Below are 14296 nucleotides of genomic sequence, written 5' to 3' on the forward strand. Positions count from 1 at the left end.
ACAAATTAAAGCTGCATGAATAATAAAGCAATTGCAATGACCTTGTGTGCATCTTTGTTATATTTTATTCTATACTCAATAAATATGACAGCATATCTCACCGACTTATCTGGCAGCGAATTTGGGCCCCATCAGCCAACCTGTTGATGTTGGTAATTTTGCTAAACCTCGGGGAGACACGAAATTGCTGCCTCCTGGGTGCCTGGGGGACACATGTTAGTGCTGTGCCTCAATGGATGTTTTCTTTAAAGAAATTTTATCATTTATGAATTTCACCAAGATAAAAAAAATTAATTCAATACACTTAAAAGGAGTCCCTGCTGCTATTCATACTGTTTCCCTCAGCAGAGCCTCAGGGACCTGTGAACACTTTGTTGACCAGCTGACTCATGAGGCAAAGGCAACATGCTGGGGGTGGGTCCTCAGTGTCCTGTACCCCCAGTTCCTCGTGAAACATTCCTAATGGAATTAGAACCCTGTGCATCTCCTTTTAATTTGTAATGAAAGCAAGTTGTAGGAAAAGGAACATGGAAGATATACATATTTGTATCCTTCTTGACACTGAAAACTATTTTCTTTGTTTGAAAGAAACTAAAGCTAAATGCAGAATTAAATCATTGTAGTTACCTAATGTGCATTTAAAAAATATTTGATACCATATTCAGTAAATATGACAGCATGTCTCATTGGCTTATCTGGTAGCAAATCTGGGCCCTGTCAGCCCATCAGCCAACTGTTGAATTTAGAGATTCTGTTAAACTTCAAGATGGTAGAAAATGACTGCCTGATGGGTGTCGGGGGCACATGATAAAGCGGTGCCTCCACAGAACGTTCCATTAAAAAAATGTTAACGTTGTCATTTGTGAACCTCATCAACCTCAAACATGTGTTCTACATACACTTCAATGGAGTCCTCACTGCTATTTATATTGTTTTTCTGAGAAGTGTCTAAGGATTCTTAAGTAACTTATTTAATTCATCATGAACACATGTGCACCCAACAATACGACCTCAAAGTATGTAAGACAACAACTACAGGGAGAAATACATATATCAGAATTGTTTTTAGAGAATGAATGCACCCTTCTCAATAAGCCGTGGGCTTCTGGTGATGGGTTTCTGGTCTCACTTTTGCCAACGTGTGTTTCCATGTTGGCTCAGCTCATATACCCACTGATGATACGGTGAATTTCAGAATCTATACCATAGTTACACCCACAAAAGGGTGATACACTTTATTTCTGACCAGATTATGTTTACTTGGCCAATGCCATTTAGTAAATAAGCTGAGACATCCCAGATGGACTTGAAACTCCTGATCACGTGTTGATCACCTTCTGGCCTTTCTTTTCTGTTGATATGTTTATGCACCAATAACACCGTCGAATTACTGTTAGGGCAAAGCCACCATCATACTTCTCTTTTTGAAAATGCTCTTGACAATTTTCACACTTTTATTCTTCCAGAAAGAAGTTAGGATAAGTGTCAATTTTTTAAAAATCCTGTTGGATTTTTATTTGCATTGGGGTTTTCAGATAGACAACTGTATCTTATTTCAAATTTTCTGTTCTTATTACATAAAGTACAACCTCTTCTATATTCCAGAATATATATATGGAAGAATAATCTTTCTTCTTATTGTGTACTAATAGATTTGTAAAAATCATAAATGAATATTAAGTTATATCAAAATATCTTTTGTTATCTAACAATTATCTTACGACCTTTCTCCTTTAACTTATTAATGTAATATATTCAAAAATAAAAACTAGTATTAAAAGATAATATTTTGAGTGCTTACTACATGCTAAAAACTTTAGTAAGTGCATTATAGATATTAAGTCTTTTAATGTTTACAACTGGATAAGTTTAATACTATCGAAAGCCACATTTTATAGATGAGGAAACTGACACCAAGAGATTAAATAGGTTGAACAAAGCATACACCTATTAGATGTAAATCACCTATTACCCAAGATGTAAACCTGATCCTAGGCGATCTGACTCTGGAGTCTGATTTCTTAAATCACTACACTGCTTCTTGATAAACTGTTTGGTTAGAGGCTATGTATTAAAATATACATCCAATTTCAATTTGCTTGTGATTTCTTTAGGATTTTCTACAATCTTTGCTGAGTTTAGTACTGGATTTATGCCAATGTTATCAAATTAGTTGGCAAACTTTTGAACTTTTTCTAGGTTTTAATCAGTGTAAATAGCATGGAAACTATCTGTGCCTTAAGCTTGATGTAATTCACCTGTAAAACTTTCTCACAAAGTTCCTTTTATAACATAGTTCTTAACAAGATTTTCAATTTCTGCCATGGTTATTCTACTCTATTGTGATTGTATTTTATTCCATCTATTTTTGACTTAAATATATATTTCTAAAACTTTTTAATTTTAAAGATTTTTGTATGCACTAGCATCATTACAAATTTTTATTATAATTTTAAATCTTCATGTTTGAGTTGACATCCTCTTTTCATTCTAAATGTGGTGTGTCTGTATTCTACCTTTCCTCATTCAAATTAACAGCAATTTCTATTTTGTTGGACTTTTCAAAGCACTAGCTTTAATTTTTATTTTTCAAGTATACTATCTCATTTGTAATTCACTAATTTCTTCCCTGCCCATTTAATTCCCTTCTTCCAGATGACTGTTGAAAAGTTAGTTTAGCTGGCTTCTTTCTAGATTTCTGAGTTGAATTACTGAATTAAATTGCTGATATACTCTTTTTGCTGATTACTTGCGTTTAACCGCTTCTCCCCACCTTCACTGTAATTCCATTCTGATCGAAGTCTCCATCATGTTTTACCTGAACTATTACTGTGTTTCCCCAAAAATAAGACCTAGCTGGACCATCAGCAATAATGTGTCTTTTGGAGCAAAAAATAATATAAGACCCGGTCTATAATATAATATAATATAATATAATATAATATAATATAATATAATATAATATAATATAATATCAGGTCTAATAGAATATAATAGCAGGTATAATATAATATAATATAATATAATATAATATAATATAATATAATATAATATAATATAATAGCAGGTCTAATATAATATAATACTATAATATAATATAATATAATACCAGGTCTTATATTAATTTTTGCTCCAAAAGATGCATTAAAGCTGATGGTCTGGCGAGGTCTTATTTTTGGGGAAACATGGTACAATAACCCCCCAACTGATCTTCCTGTTTCTATCCTTTTCACTATACATACACACCTCAGAGATACTGCAGTTTCGGTTTCAGAACACTGTAATAAAGCGAGTCTTACAATAAAGCAAATCATAATCTTGCTGGGGCAGGGCCTTGCCTTCAATTTTCATAAAAAAATGCAACATCTATAAAGTACAATGAAGTGAAGCACAATAAAATGAGAAATGCCTAAGGGACAAATAGTGGGGAATTGAGTTGTCTGGCTTGGGACAGGAGCTAGAGAGGCAACTTTCTCCTGGACAGGGGAGCTAGTGGCAGCCATTGTTTCTTTGCTGAGCCCTCCCTCTTCCCAGCATGTGGATGCAGGCAGCCACCATATCTGAGTCTCGGCCTTTTGTTTGCCATGCCCTGGCAATTCTAGACCTGGCCCTACCCAACTTTCAGGCATACTCAGTCCACTTCCAGTGGCTTTTTCCTGCAGACCACCTGCCTTGGCTCAAGCTGCAGACTTTCCTAGGGTCTCTCAAAGGTTCACAGAACCCAGACAAGCAGCATCTGGCTTGAGCATGTCCTGTACCTTGGGCTGAGCAGCCCTAAGCACGACACTAGTGGCAGCCAGCCTTGGTTTGCAGTTTGGCCTCTCAAGGTGCTTCCAAGCACAGCATGGGTGGCGGCCATCTGTGGATTTCTTTCTGGCTCCCACTGGGTGGCCCTGAGTGAAGCACAGGCTGTGGCTAACGTAGACCTACAGTGGATCCCCTCCAAGGTGGTCCTGGGGCTGGAGCTCTCAGTGGCCAGCTTCAAAATGAGTTGGAACATCACCCAGCTGCCTCCAAGGGGCAGATTGGGCAGACACCAGAGTACTGCTGAGGCAGCTCCTGCTCTGCAGGATCAGCCCCTGCACAACAACTCTTCCACTGAAGTCAAGGCCAGTCCTCACAACCAGTGAGCCCAAGGGTCAGTCCCTCCCATTGATGTGCAATTATCAATCAATAATTGCACTACTATCAACCAATAATTGCTCAACTACAAGAGGAGGGCACACACAACCCACACAAGGGACACACCTGGAGCATGTGACTCAGGTGACCAGAAAGATTGTGCCACTGAATCCCACAGCACACCTACTACATAAGGCCATTCTACTAAGACCGGAAGACATAGCAATCCTACCTAGAAACAAACACAGGGAGGCCACCAAAGTGGGGAGACAAAGCAACATGTCCCAAATAAAAGAACAGAGCAAAGCTCCAGAAAAAGAACTAAGCGAAATGGAGATAAGCAACCTATCAGACGCAGAGTCCAAACACTGGTTACAAGAATTCTCAATGATCTCAGGGAGAACTTCAACAGAGAGAGAGTAAGCATAAAAATGGAGATGAAAATCATAAAAAAGATCCAGTCAGAAATAAAGGATACAATAACAGAAATGAAGAATATATTATAGGAAATCAACAGTAGATTAGATGAAGCAGAGGATCCAACCAGCGATGTAGAAGATAACGTAGCAAAAAACACCCATCCTCACTGTTGGTGGGAATGCAGACTGGTGCAGCCATTATGGAAGGCAGTGTGGAGTTCCTCAAAAAATTACGAATAGAATTACCATATGACCCAGCAATCCATCTCCTGGGTATCCACCCAAAAAATCTGAAAACATTTATACATAAAGACACGTGTGCTCCAATGTTCATTGAAGCTTTGTTTACGGAGGCCAAGACATGGAAACAACCAAAATGTCCTTTAATAGATGAATGGATAAAGATGTTGTGGTATATATACACAATGGAATACTATTCGGAGGTAAGAAAAGATGATATAGGAACATTTGTGACAACATGGATGGATCTTGAGAGTATGATGCTAAGCGAAATAAGTCAGACAGAAAAAGCGGAAAAGCATATGATTTCACTGATATGTGGTATATAAACCAAACAACAAAAGAACAAGACAAACAAATGAGAAACAAAAACTCATAGACACAGACAATAGTTTAGTGGTTACCAGAGGGTAAGGGGGATGGGGGGTGGGAGATAAGGGTAAGGGGGATCAAATATATGGTGATGGAAGGAGAACTGACTCTGGGTAGTGAACACACAATGGGATTTATAGATGATGTAATACAGAATTGTATACCTGAAATCTATGTAATTTTACTAACAATTGTCACCCCAATAAATTTAAACAAACAGACAAACAAAAAAACCCACACCCATCCAGAAAAGCAAAAAGAAAAAGGAATCCAAAATTTGAGGAGAGCTTAAGGGACCTCTGGGATAATATCAAGTGTACCAACATTCGCATTATAGGAGTACCAGAAGGAGAAGAGAGAGAGCAAGAAATTGAAAACCTAGTTGAAGACATAATGACAGAAAACTTCCCTAACCTGGCAAAGGAAATGGACATATAAGCCCAGGAAGCACAGAGAGTCCCAAACAAGATAAGTCCAAAGAGGCCAACACCCAGGCACATCATAATTAAAATGCCAAAGGTTAAAGACAAAGAGAGAATATTAAAAGCAGCAAGAGAAAAGCAGTTAGTTACCTACATGGGAGCCCCCATAAGACTGGCAGCTGATTTCTCAACAGAAACTTTGCAGGCAAGAAGGGATTGGCAGGAAATAGTCCTAGTGATGAAAAACAATGACATACAACCAAGATTACTCTACCCAGCAAGGCTGTCATTTAGAATTGAAGGATATATATAAGGAGCTTCCCAGACAAGAAAAAGCTGAAGGAGTTCATCACCACCAAACCAGTATTACAAGGACTCTTAGAGGGACTTCTTTAAGATGGGAGGGGGGTTAAGGATGGGTGAAAGGGGAAGGGATTAAGAAGTACAAATTGGTTGTTATATAGTATTCAAAGGGATATAAGGTATAGCATAAGGAATATAGTCAATAATATTGTAATAACTAGGTACGGTGCCAGATCTATCAGGATGGTAGGTGGGAATGGGGTTGGGGCAGGGTGAAAAAGGTGAAGGCATTAAGAAATACAAATTGATAGTTAATACAGTATGGGGAATATGATCAACGATGTTGTAAAGATAATGTAAGATGCCAGATGTGCACTGGACTCATCAGGGGGATCACATCATAGACGGTGTAGATGCCTGACCAATGCGCTATGCACCTGAAGAGCTGAAGAAGACTCATATTGAATGTCAAGTATAACTAAATATATAGGTATATATAGTCATGGGATATGGAGTACAACATAGGGAAGCTAGTCAATGGTATTGTAACAGCTATATAAGATGTCAGAGGGGTAGTAGGTTGGGGGGTGGGTTATCACTTTATGAGGGGCTTAAATGTCTATTACATTGCTTTGTACACCTGAAACTAATAAAAAAAATTGAAAACAAAAAACTGAAAACAAGGAATGCCTATATAGACAATTCTCAAGTGAGCCTTTTAAAAAAACCTAAGTTGTCAATTTGGGGAATGTAATCAATAATGTAAAGATTTTCTAGGGTATCCAATGGACACTTGTCTCGTTAGGGAGACCACCTCAGGGATGATGTAGATGCCTGATCACTGTGCTGTACACCTGAAGCTGAACAATAATGAATGTCAACTACAATTTTATATGTGTGTGTGTGTGTGTGTGTGTGTGTACATAGTTACAAGAAGCGGAGTACAGCATTAGGAATATTAGTGGAAATGTAATGGCTGTGTGCGATGTCAGAGGGGTAGTGGACGGGGAGAGGGGGGTTGTCACTGTTTGAGGGATATAAATGATAAATGTCTAACTATTACATTGCTTTGTGCACCTGAAACTAATAAAAAAAGTTAAGAAAAATAAAAAATAAAAATAAAAAATGAAAAAACCTAAGTCATTTTGTTTCTCTCCTCTGCTCAATACCTTCTGCAGGCTCCTCAACTCACTGAGAGTAAAAGTCAAAGCCCTTGTGGTTGTCTAAGAAGAACTACGGGATCAGACCACATATCATTTCTCTGACATCCTTCCTGCCAACTAACCCCACTGCTTGCTCCACAACCAGCTTCGTCAGAGCCTTTGCACTTATTTTTACCATCTAGAATGCTATCCCCTAAAATGCAATGTCCCTTCCTTCTTTCAGAACTTTGCTGAAATGTCACCTTCTCAGAGAAGTCTTCCCTTACCACTATATACAAAATAGCATTCCTCTCTAGTCACATTATTCAGCTTTATTTTATCCAAAGAACTTATCACTATCTGAAATATTATATTGTTATTTGTTTTCCTTTTTTTCTGTCCTTCCATTAGTATGTAACTCTATGAAGGAAGTTACATGTATCTTTGGCTGTACGTGTATCTCAAAAGCCTAGAAAAATTCCTTGGACATGATAGGACCTCAATAAATACTTTTTGAGTTGTAAACAAATTATAAAACTTTGTAAGGCTTTGATTTTGATCTCTAAGTTTATCTTTAATGATGCGCCATGTTATAAGATGTAAAGATCTCATTCCTTAAGTAGTCTATAATTTTTGTTTTCTAGGTTTAAAATGGCTTTTAAAATTATACTTCAGTTATTCAGTTCCAGATTTTTTGCACTGAGGTTTGATAAAATGATCTCTATAGTTTTTTTTTACTTGGGAAAATTGAGATTTTTCTATGAGGCTCTTTTATGTGATCCTTTCCCACAAATATTTTAAAGATATCAGAAAAAATATTTCCCTGAGGTAAAAATACTTATATTTCTACCTTCATATATATCTATGAATATGGAAATAAAGTGATTGATTATATTATTCATATATGTTATTTTTGCCTTGTAGTTGATCTTGCAAAGACTAAGAGAGGGCAATACATTTTCCAAACATTGTTTTCTTTCTGTGAACTACCCCTTGCATTCTAAAACTTTTTAGTTTAAATATTTTAAATGGTTTCTTAACTTTATAAACAACTTTAATAAGGTATGCGTGTAATATAAAATTACATACTTTAAACTATATTTCAATGAGTTTTATCAAGAATATAATCCATGTCATAATTATCACAGAAAAAGATTCAAGATATTTCCATCCTCTCAGAATGTTCCTCACATCATTTTGAAGTCAATATCCTCCAAACTCCTGCCACATATAAACACTGATGTGATTTCTATCACTGTAGATTCATTTTTCCACGGGTAGATGATACGTACTCTCTTGTAACTAGTTTCTTTCACTCAGCATAATGTTTAGATTTATTTATATTGTTGCATAGATCACTACATAATTATTGGGGGGGTTAATTGGGTATTAATTCCAAAGGATTGGGGTGAAAAGTAGCATTCCATTGTATACTAAAATTTGTTGGATGGCCACATGTATCGTTTCTAGTTTTGGTTGTTATAGGTGATACTCTTATGAGCATTCATGCACAAGTGTTCCTAGAAGAGTTGAAGTCATTTCTCTTGGATAAATAACTAGAAATTGTATGATAAATATCTGTGTAACTGAATTATTTTGCCAGCTTGCAAACGGCTGTGCCATTTTACACTCCCAGCAGAAATGTATAATCATTCACCTTGCTCCACACATCCTTGACAAGCCATTTAAATTTTAGTCATTCTTAAGATACTGTACCAGTACCTTATTATAGATTTTAATTTTTATTTCCCTAATGACTAGTGATAATTGAGTACTTTCTCACGTGCTTATTGGCCATTTCTTCATCTTCTTTTGTGACATTCCTGTTCCACTATTTTGTCCATTTTTAAATGGGTACATTATTTTATTATTATTGAGTTGTAAGAGATCTTACTGTATTCTAGATACGAGTCTTGCTTGCTTTTGGGGTACTATTTCACTCACCTGTTCACAATTCTTTCCCTCTTGAATCACTTCTTCTGTGGGAAGCCAGATACCATGACACGAGGCTGCTCAAGCAGGCTATGGAGTAGTCCACGCGTCAAGGAATGGAAGTCTTTGGCCAATAACCAGTGAAGACGGAGGCCTGTCAACAACCAAATGCATAAACTTAGAAATGGATTCTCCAGCCACAATTGAGCCTGGATATGACTCTAGACCCAGTGGAGAGCTGGACTACAACCTCAAGAGAGACTCTGAACAAAAACCACCCAGCTATGCCTCTCCCAGACTGTGGACCATCAGAAATTGTGTGAGATTATAAATACATGTTCTTCTAAGGTGTTGATTTTTTAGATAATTTGTTACACAGCAATAAGTAATTAATATCCATTTAAACTATGATAACATTATTTAATCCCAATTTCAGGAAAGTATATTCATTAGAGTTGGCTGGAGGTGCAGACGTGAGTTCAAGTTGGAAGCCACAGTTCCCAGATAGGACGCACTGTCAGATCTCTTTCCTGGATCCCAAGCCCCGATCAGATCAGGTACAGTGCTGTAAACTGTTTCCCCTCCAAACAAAATTAAGTCCTTCTGTTATTCTTCATTGTTGAGTCCTTTCTACCAGCAGCCTCTTTCCATTGCTCCATCTGTGGACCTGTGAAACTAAAGAGACAGCCCCCAACACATCTGACACATAATGAAGAGTCACGGACAAACATAGGATAACTGCTATACACACTTTGGTTCAAAAGGGGCAAGAAATGGAAGGTTAAAAGGAGTAATTGGTCCATGGTAATTCTAAATTCCACTGGGAAAATGTCTCTTGGTTAAGTTTCAAAGCCTGAGAACAATCTTCCCTGGTTCTCAGCTCTGGCCTCTGAACCATTCCTCCTTTTTCATGAAAGACAACACATGTTTGCAACTGTGTGGTTTTATCAGCCTGCTTCTAACCAGTAGAGTTTATAAGTTTAGTAGCCTTATTTAATTTTAATGTTCTTTTCTTGTACCTTTTAGACCAAGTTGGCAGTGTTTCTGCTGAAACTTTTTTTTCAAGAACCTTGTGGGTCTTCCACGGACTTCACAGGGATTTGCTCCATTGGACAAAAGATACACCCACAAATCTTTTCAAAATAATCCCTTCTCTATCCTTGGCTCTTGCTAAAGTAGCTGAGTGACGATGTTCTTTGGTCTCCTGGAGACCCTCTGACTTGATTGAAAGGATCTGTGAGGCACATTTTGATTCTTTGGTAAGGATCCTTAGTGTGACCGAATGCTCTCATCTTTTGATCTTTTTTAGGTTTTAACAAAATGCTGTGTAGTAATGACCTCAGCCTTTTCTCTACAGCTGTTGTCCTAAGAGTGAATCTCCTAATTTTAGCATATTGTGCCATTTGGAGAGTCGGGCGGGAGACCCTGCTCGCTGCGCCATTTGTCGTGCGCGGAGGCCTTCTCGCCATGCCATCTTTCAGGCGGGGCGGCCTGCGGGGTCTCTGCTCCTGCTCCCCACACAAGAATGCAGGATATGGTGAGGCCGAAAAGGAACACCCACGGAGCCATAGGTAGGGGAGTCATACCACTATGGTCTCACTGGAGGCTGGGTTCACCGGACGCGTGACCTGCCGTCCCCTTTCCGCCAACCAACCGACCGACGACTCTCCTCCACTCTCTCGACTCTGTTCCTCTCTCTCGGCTCTCCTCTTCCGCTCTCTTCGGCTCTGCTCGGCTCTGCTCTGCTCCTCGGCAATCCTTCGTAGCCGCAGCAGTTATACCAGCGGCCAATCGGCTAACCGGCCACAGCCGATGGCCAATCAGCCACAGCCGACGGCCACTCACCACCCGAGCCAGCACCCCCTCACGTGAGGCCGAGAGCCAGTAAACTACTTTCTGGGGCTCTGTCCCCACATGGAGACACTGACATGTTTTCAAAATCAGTTTCAAGAATTCTTCCCCCAGTTCTCTCTTTTTGCATTTTACTATAAACAAGAAAAAAACCAGGTGGCACTTTCAACACTTTGCTTGAATATCACATATATATATATATAATATATAATATATAATATATAATATATACTATATATTTTTATATATGTGTATATATTATTTTACCATGTATAATGAACACATTTTTGCCCAAATTTGTGAGGAAAAAATAAAGATGTGCATTATACATGGGTAGTACTAATTCTGTGTCTATATGAATTCTTTTACTAATGCTTATGAGTTAAAAGTGTAACTCTAGAAATCAGTAACAATATCCGTATGCAAAATAATACCTTGGAATATGATAATCAGTTTTGTTGAACTTAGGGTGAACTTGCAACGAAGAGTTCTTAGCCTTCTATGATGCATAAGTATTGTAAATTTGTTACCAGTACATAGAATTTCTTGTACCTTGTATCTGTTCTTGTGGTTTGTAATTATTTGTTACATAAAATTTATTGTACCATAATATGTTAAAAAATAAATGCTAAAATTCCTTTATAATACCAAAAAAAGTACCTAAATGTAAACAAATAAAAATTTGAATTAAAAAAATTAAAACGAAAGATTTTTTTTTTCCTGAAAGTTTGGGCCAAAAATGTGGGTGTGCACTATACATGACAAAATATGAGATATATATATTCATTGCTTACAATTTCTCCTTTTAACATACCTGTAGGAGACAATTTTCCTAAGTTTCTGTCATTACATAATGAGGATTTTCCTTTCTCAAATTCCAGTAACATATTCCTCATTTTCTTCTGAGTCCTCATGAGCAGTGTCCTTAAAAATCCAGATTTCTACTAAAGTCTATTCAAGGCAATTTGAACTTTCTCTTGCATGCTTTTCAAAACTCTTTCAGCCACTGCATATTCTCTGTTTCCATAACTGCTCTCACATCCTTATATACTTAGTACAGCAGGATCCCACTTCCAGGTACTAAAATCTGTGTTAGTTATCTACTGCTGCATAACAAATTAGCACAAATTTAGCCGTTTAAAAAAGCATACATTCCCATAACCCTTGCCTTAGTTCCAGCCCTATTCACTTCACATCTGGCTTATTGCAATAACCTCTTTCTGCCTTCTTGCTGTGGTCTGGCTTTATCTCACTCAATCTACCTCTTCATTTAAATGAGATGGATATAAGTCTGTTGCTCTTCTACTCAAAGAACTTCTTGAATTCCTATTGTCTATTGCCTTTGACATAACATAAAAGATTCTTCACAATATGTCCCAACCTATGTTTTTAACTTCTCTTCATCCATTTGTCTAATACAACAACAAAGATACTGGTCATGGCCCTATGTATTTATTTGTGTTATCGCCTCTACCTGCACTGCCCACCCACCTGTCTTCTCCTCCCCCATTATGCTCAGCAAAATCTTTTCTGTCCTTCCTTGCCCAGTGTATATGGTGCCCCTTCTGTGATTGTTTCAATGACACTCTTACCCTTCACCCAGCTAGGCAGAATTTCCTTCCTTTGTACTCGACCTCACGTCTCAAAGTATGATCCATGCACCAGCAGCGTTAGCATCCCCACGGGACTTAGGTTAAAATACAGATTCAAATTCAATAGGTCTGGACTGGGGTCAGAGATCATTCAATTCTTACCAATGCCCCCAATGATATCAATGCCACTGATTTGAAGACTATACTTTGAGCAGCAAGGTTTATAGCATTTTGATTATAGCTCTGAATACACGATAGCATAGTTGGTTAACATGTCTGTCTCTTTTCTTATATTCTAAGTATCTTAAAGGCAGGGGTTATCTTGTTCTCCTTTATAATCTCCAGAGTGCCTCACACAGCACTCAGTACTTGGAGGATGCTAATAACTTAATACTTCTGTGTTTTACACAAAACAGTGATGCGCAGATCCTTTATACAAGCTGTTAAAGTGCACCTGTTGGAGACTGCACAGTGAGGAGAACTTAAGGAATTATGCATTGAGTTTGGAAGGAGAAGAGGTTTGGGACGAAATAGCATCAGGGATAAGATAAGGAGTCTAAGGTCAATTACCTAGATAAAGATTCAGAACAGAGTCTAGATCAAGAAGCACGTTTTTGTTTTTTTCGTATCCAACTATTTTAACCCTTCTTTTTACACCAAAGAAAAAGACTCAGATTGGTAATAACTAATCTTTAATATCTAACACTAGCAATTGTCTCAATTTTCCCCCAATTGTCTCATTGTGGTAAAACACATAAAATTTACCATTTTACCCATTTCTAAGGGTACAGTTAGTGGTACATTCATAATGTTATACAACGTTCACCACTATCCATCTTCACAACTCTTTTCATCTTGCAAACTGAAACCCTGTACCACTTAAAACACTAACTCTCCTTTCCACCCCCTACTCTCACCCCTGGTAACCACTTGAGGACTGGCTGTCTTCCTTTCAAAAATTATAAAGGAGAATTGAATTCACAGACTTCATAAAAGTAGGTGTCACTTGAAGTGATTGTCAGTTCTCATAAGCAATTTTCAAGTCCAGGGTTTTTCTGCGAGCACACATCTCCAAATGATAAAGTAAGATAGTGGAAAAATATTAGGTTGGTGCAAAGGTAATTTCTGTTTAAAAGGTTAAAAATAATGGCAAAAATCGCAATGACTTTTGCACCAACCTAATAAGATTCTATTTACAACTACGTCCAATAAACAAACTTCCACAACCTTCGAGAAGTACAGGAGCGAACAATAGAGGAGAACAGAGAACAACAGAGTACAAGAAATAATAGTCTCCTCTCACTTCCAAAAAAGGTATAGTTATTTTAACAACTCATATAACTTTGAGACTTCGTCAAAATAGGGAAACACCTCTAAGGTAGTGGGAGACTTTTAGGGGGTGTTTTGCAACTAAGATAAAGATCAAATGCTACTGTAGCTTAAAGAGTTAATATGTTTGGTGGTTTTCAACTTAAGGCAAAATCAGGCAAACTATGTCTACTCTCTTTTTCCTTTGTTCATTACACCTAATAATACAGTTTAGCCTGGTTTGATTTTGCCACCTCCAATAAAGAGCCCTCTTTGTAAAGAACCATGGTGGCCTCAGATAGTTATACCAGCAATAAAACTGGTTATTAATGTCAAATTCTTATCCATTGTACAAGATCTACCTGGTCCAAGATAACAGTGTTCCAGCACATTTATAATTTAACTTGTAATCTGTTATGATAGGAGACTTAGATTATGCCTTCTTCTTGAAAAGAATGTTCAGAGTACTGAGTTATTTACAGTTCAAATATTTATATATGAAAAACTTAATTTCTTATACTGCAAGAAACCATCTCAAATAATTGGTTTAAAAATACTTTTTAATTTGTAGGCCAAATAGATCTTTAATAATT

This window comes from Rhinolophus sinicus, linkage group LG06, assembly GCF_036562045.2.
Source record: "Rhinolophus sinicus isolate RSC01 linkage group LG06, ASM3656204v1, whole genome shotgun sequence".
In the NCBI taxonomy this organism is placed as follows: Eukaryota; Metazoa; Chordata; class Mammalia; order Chiroptera; family Rhinolophidae; genus Rhinolophus; species Rhinolophus sinicus.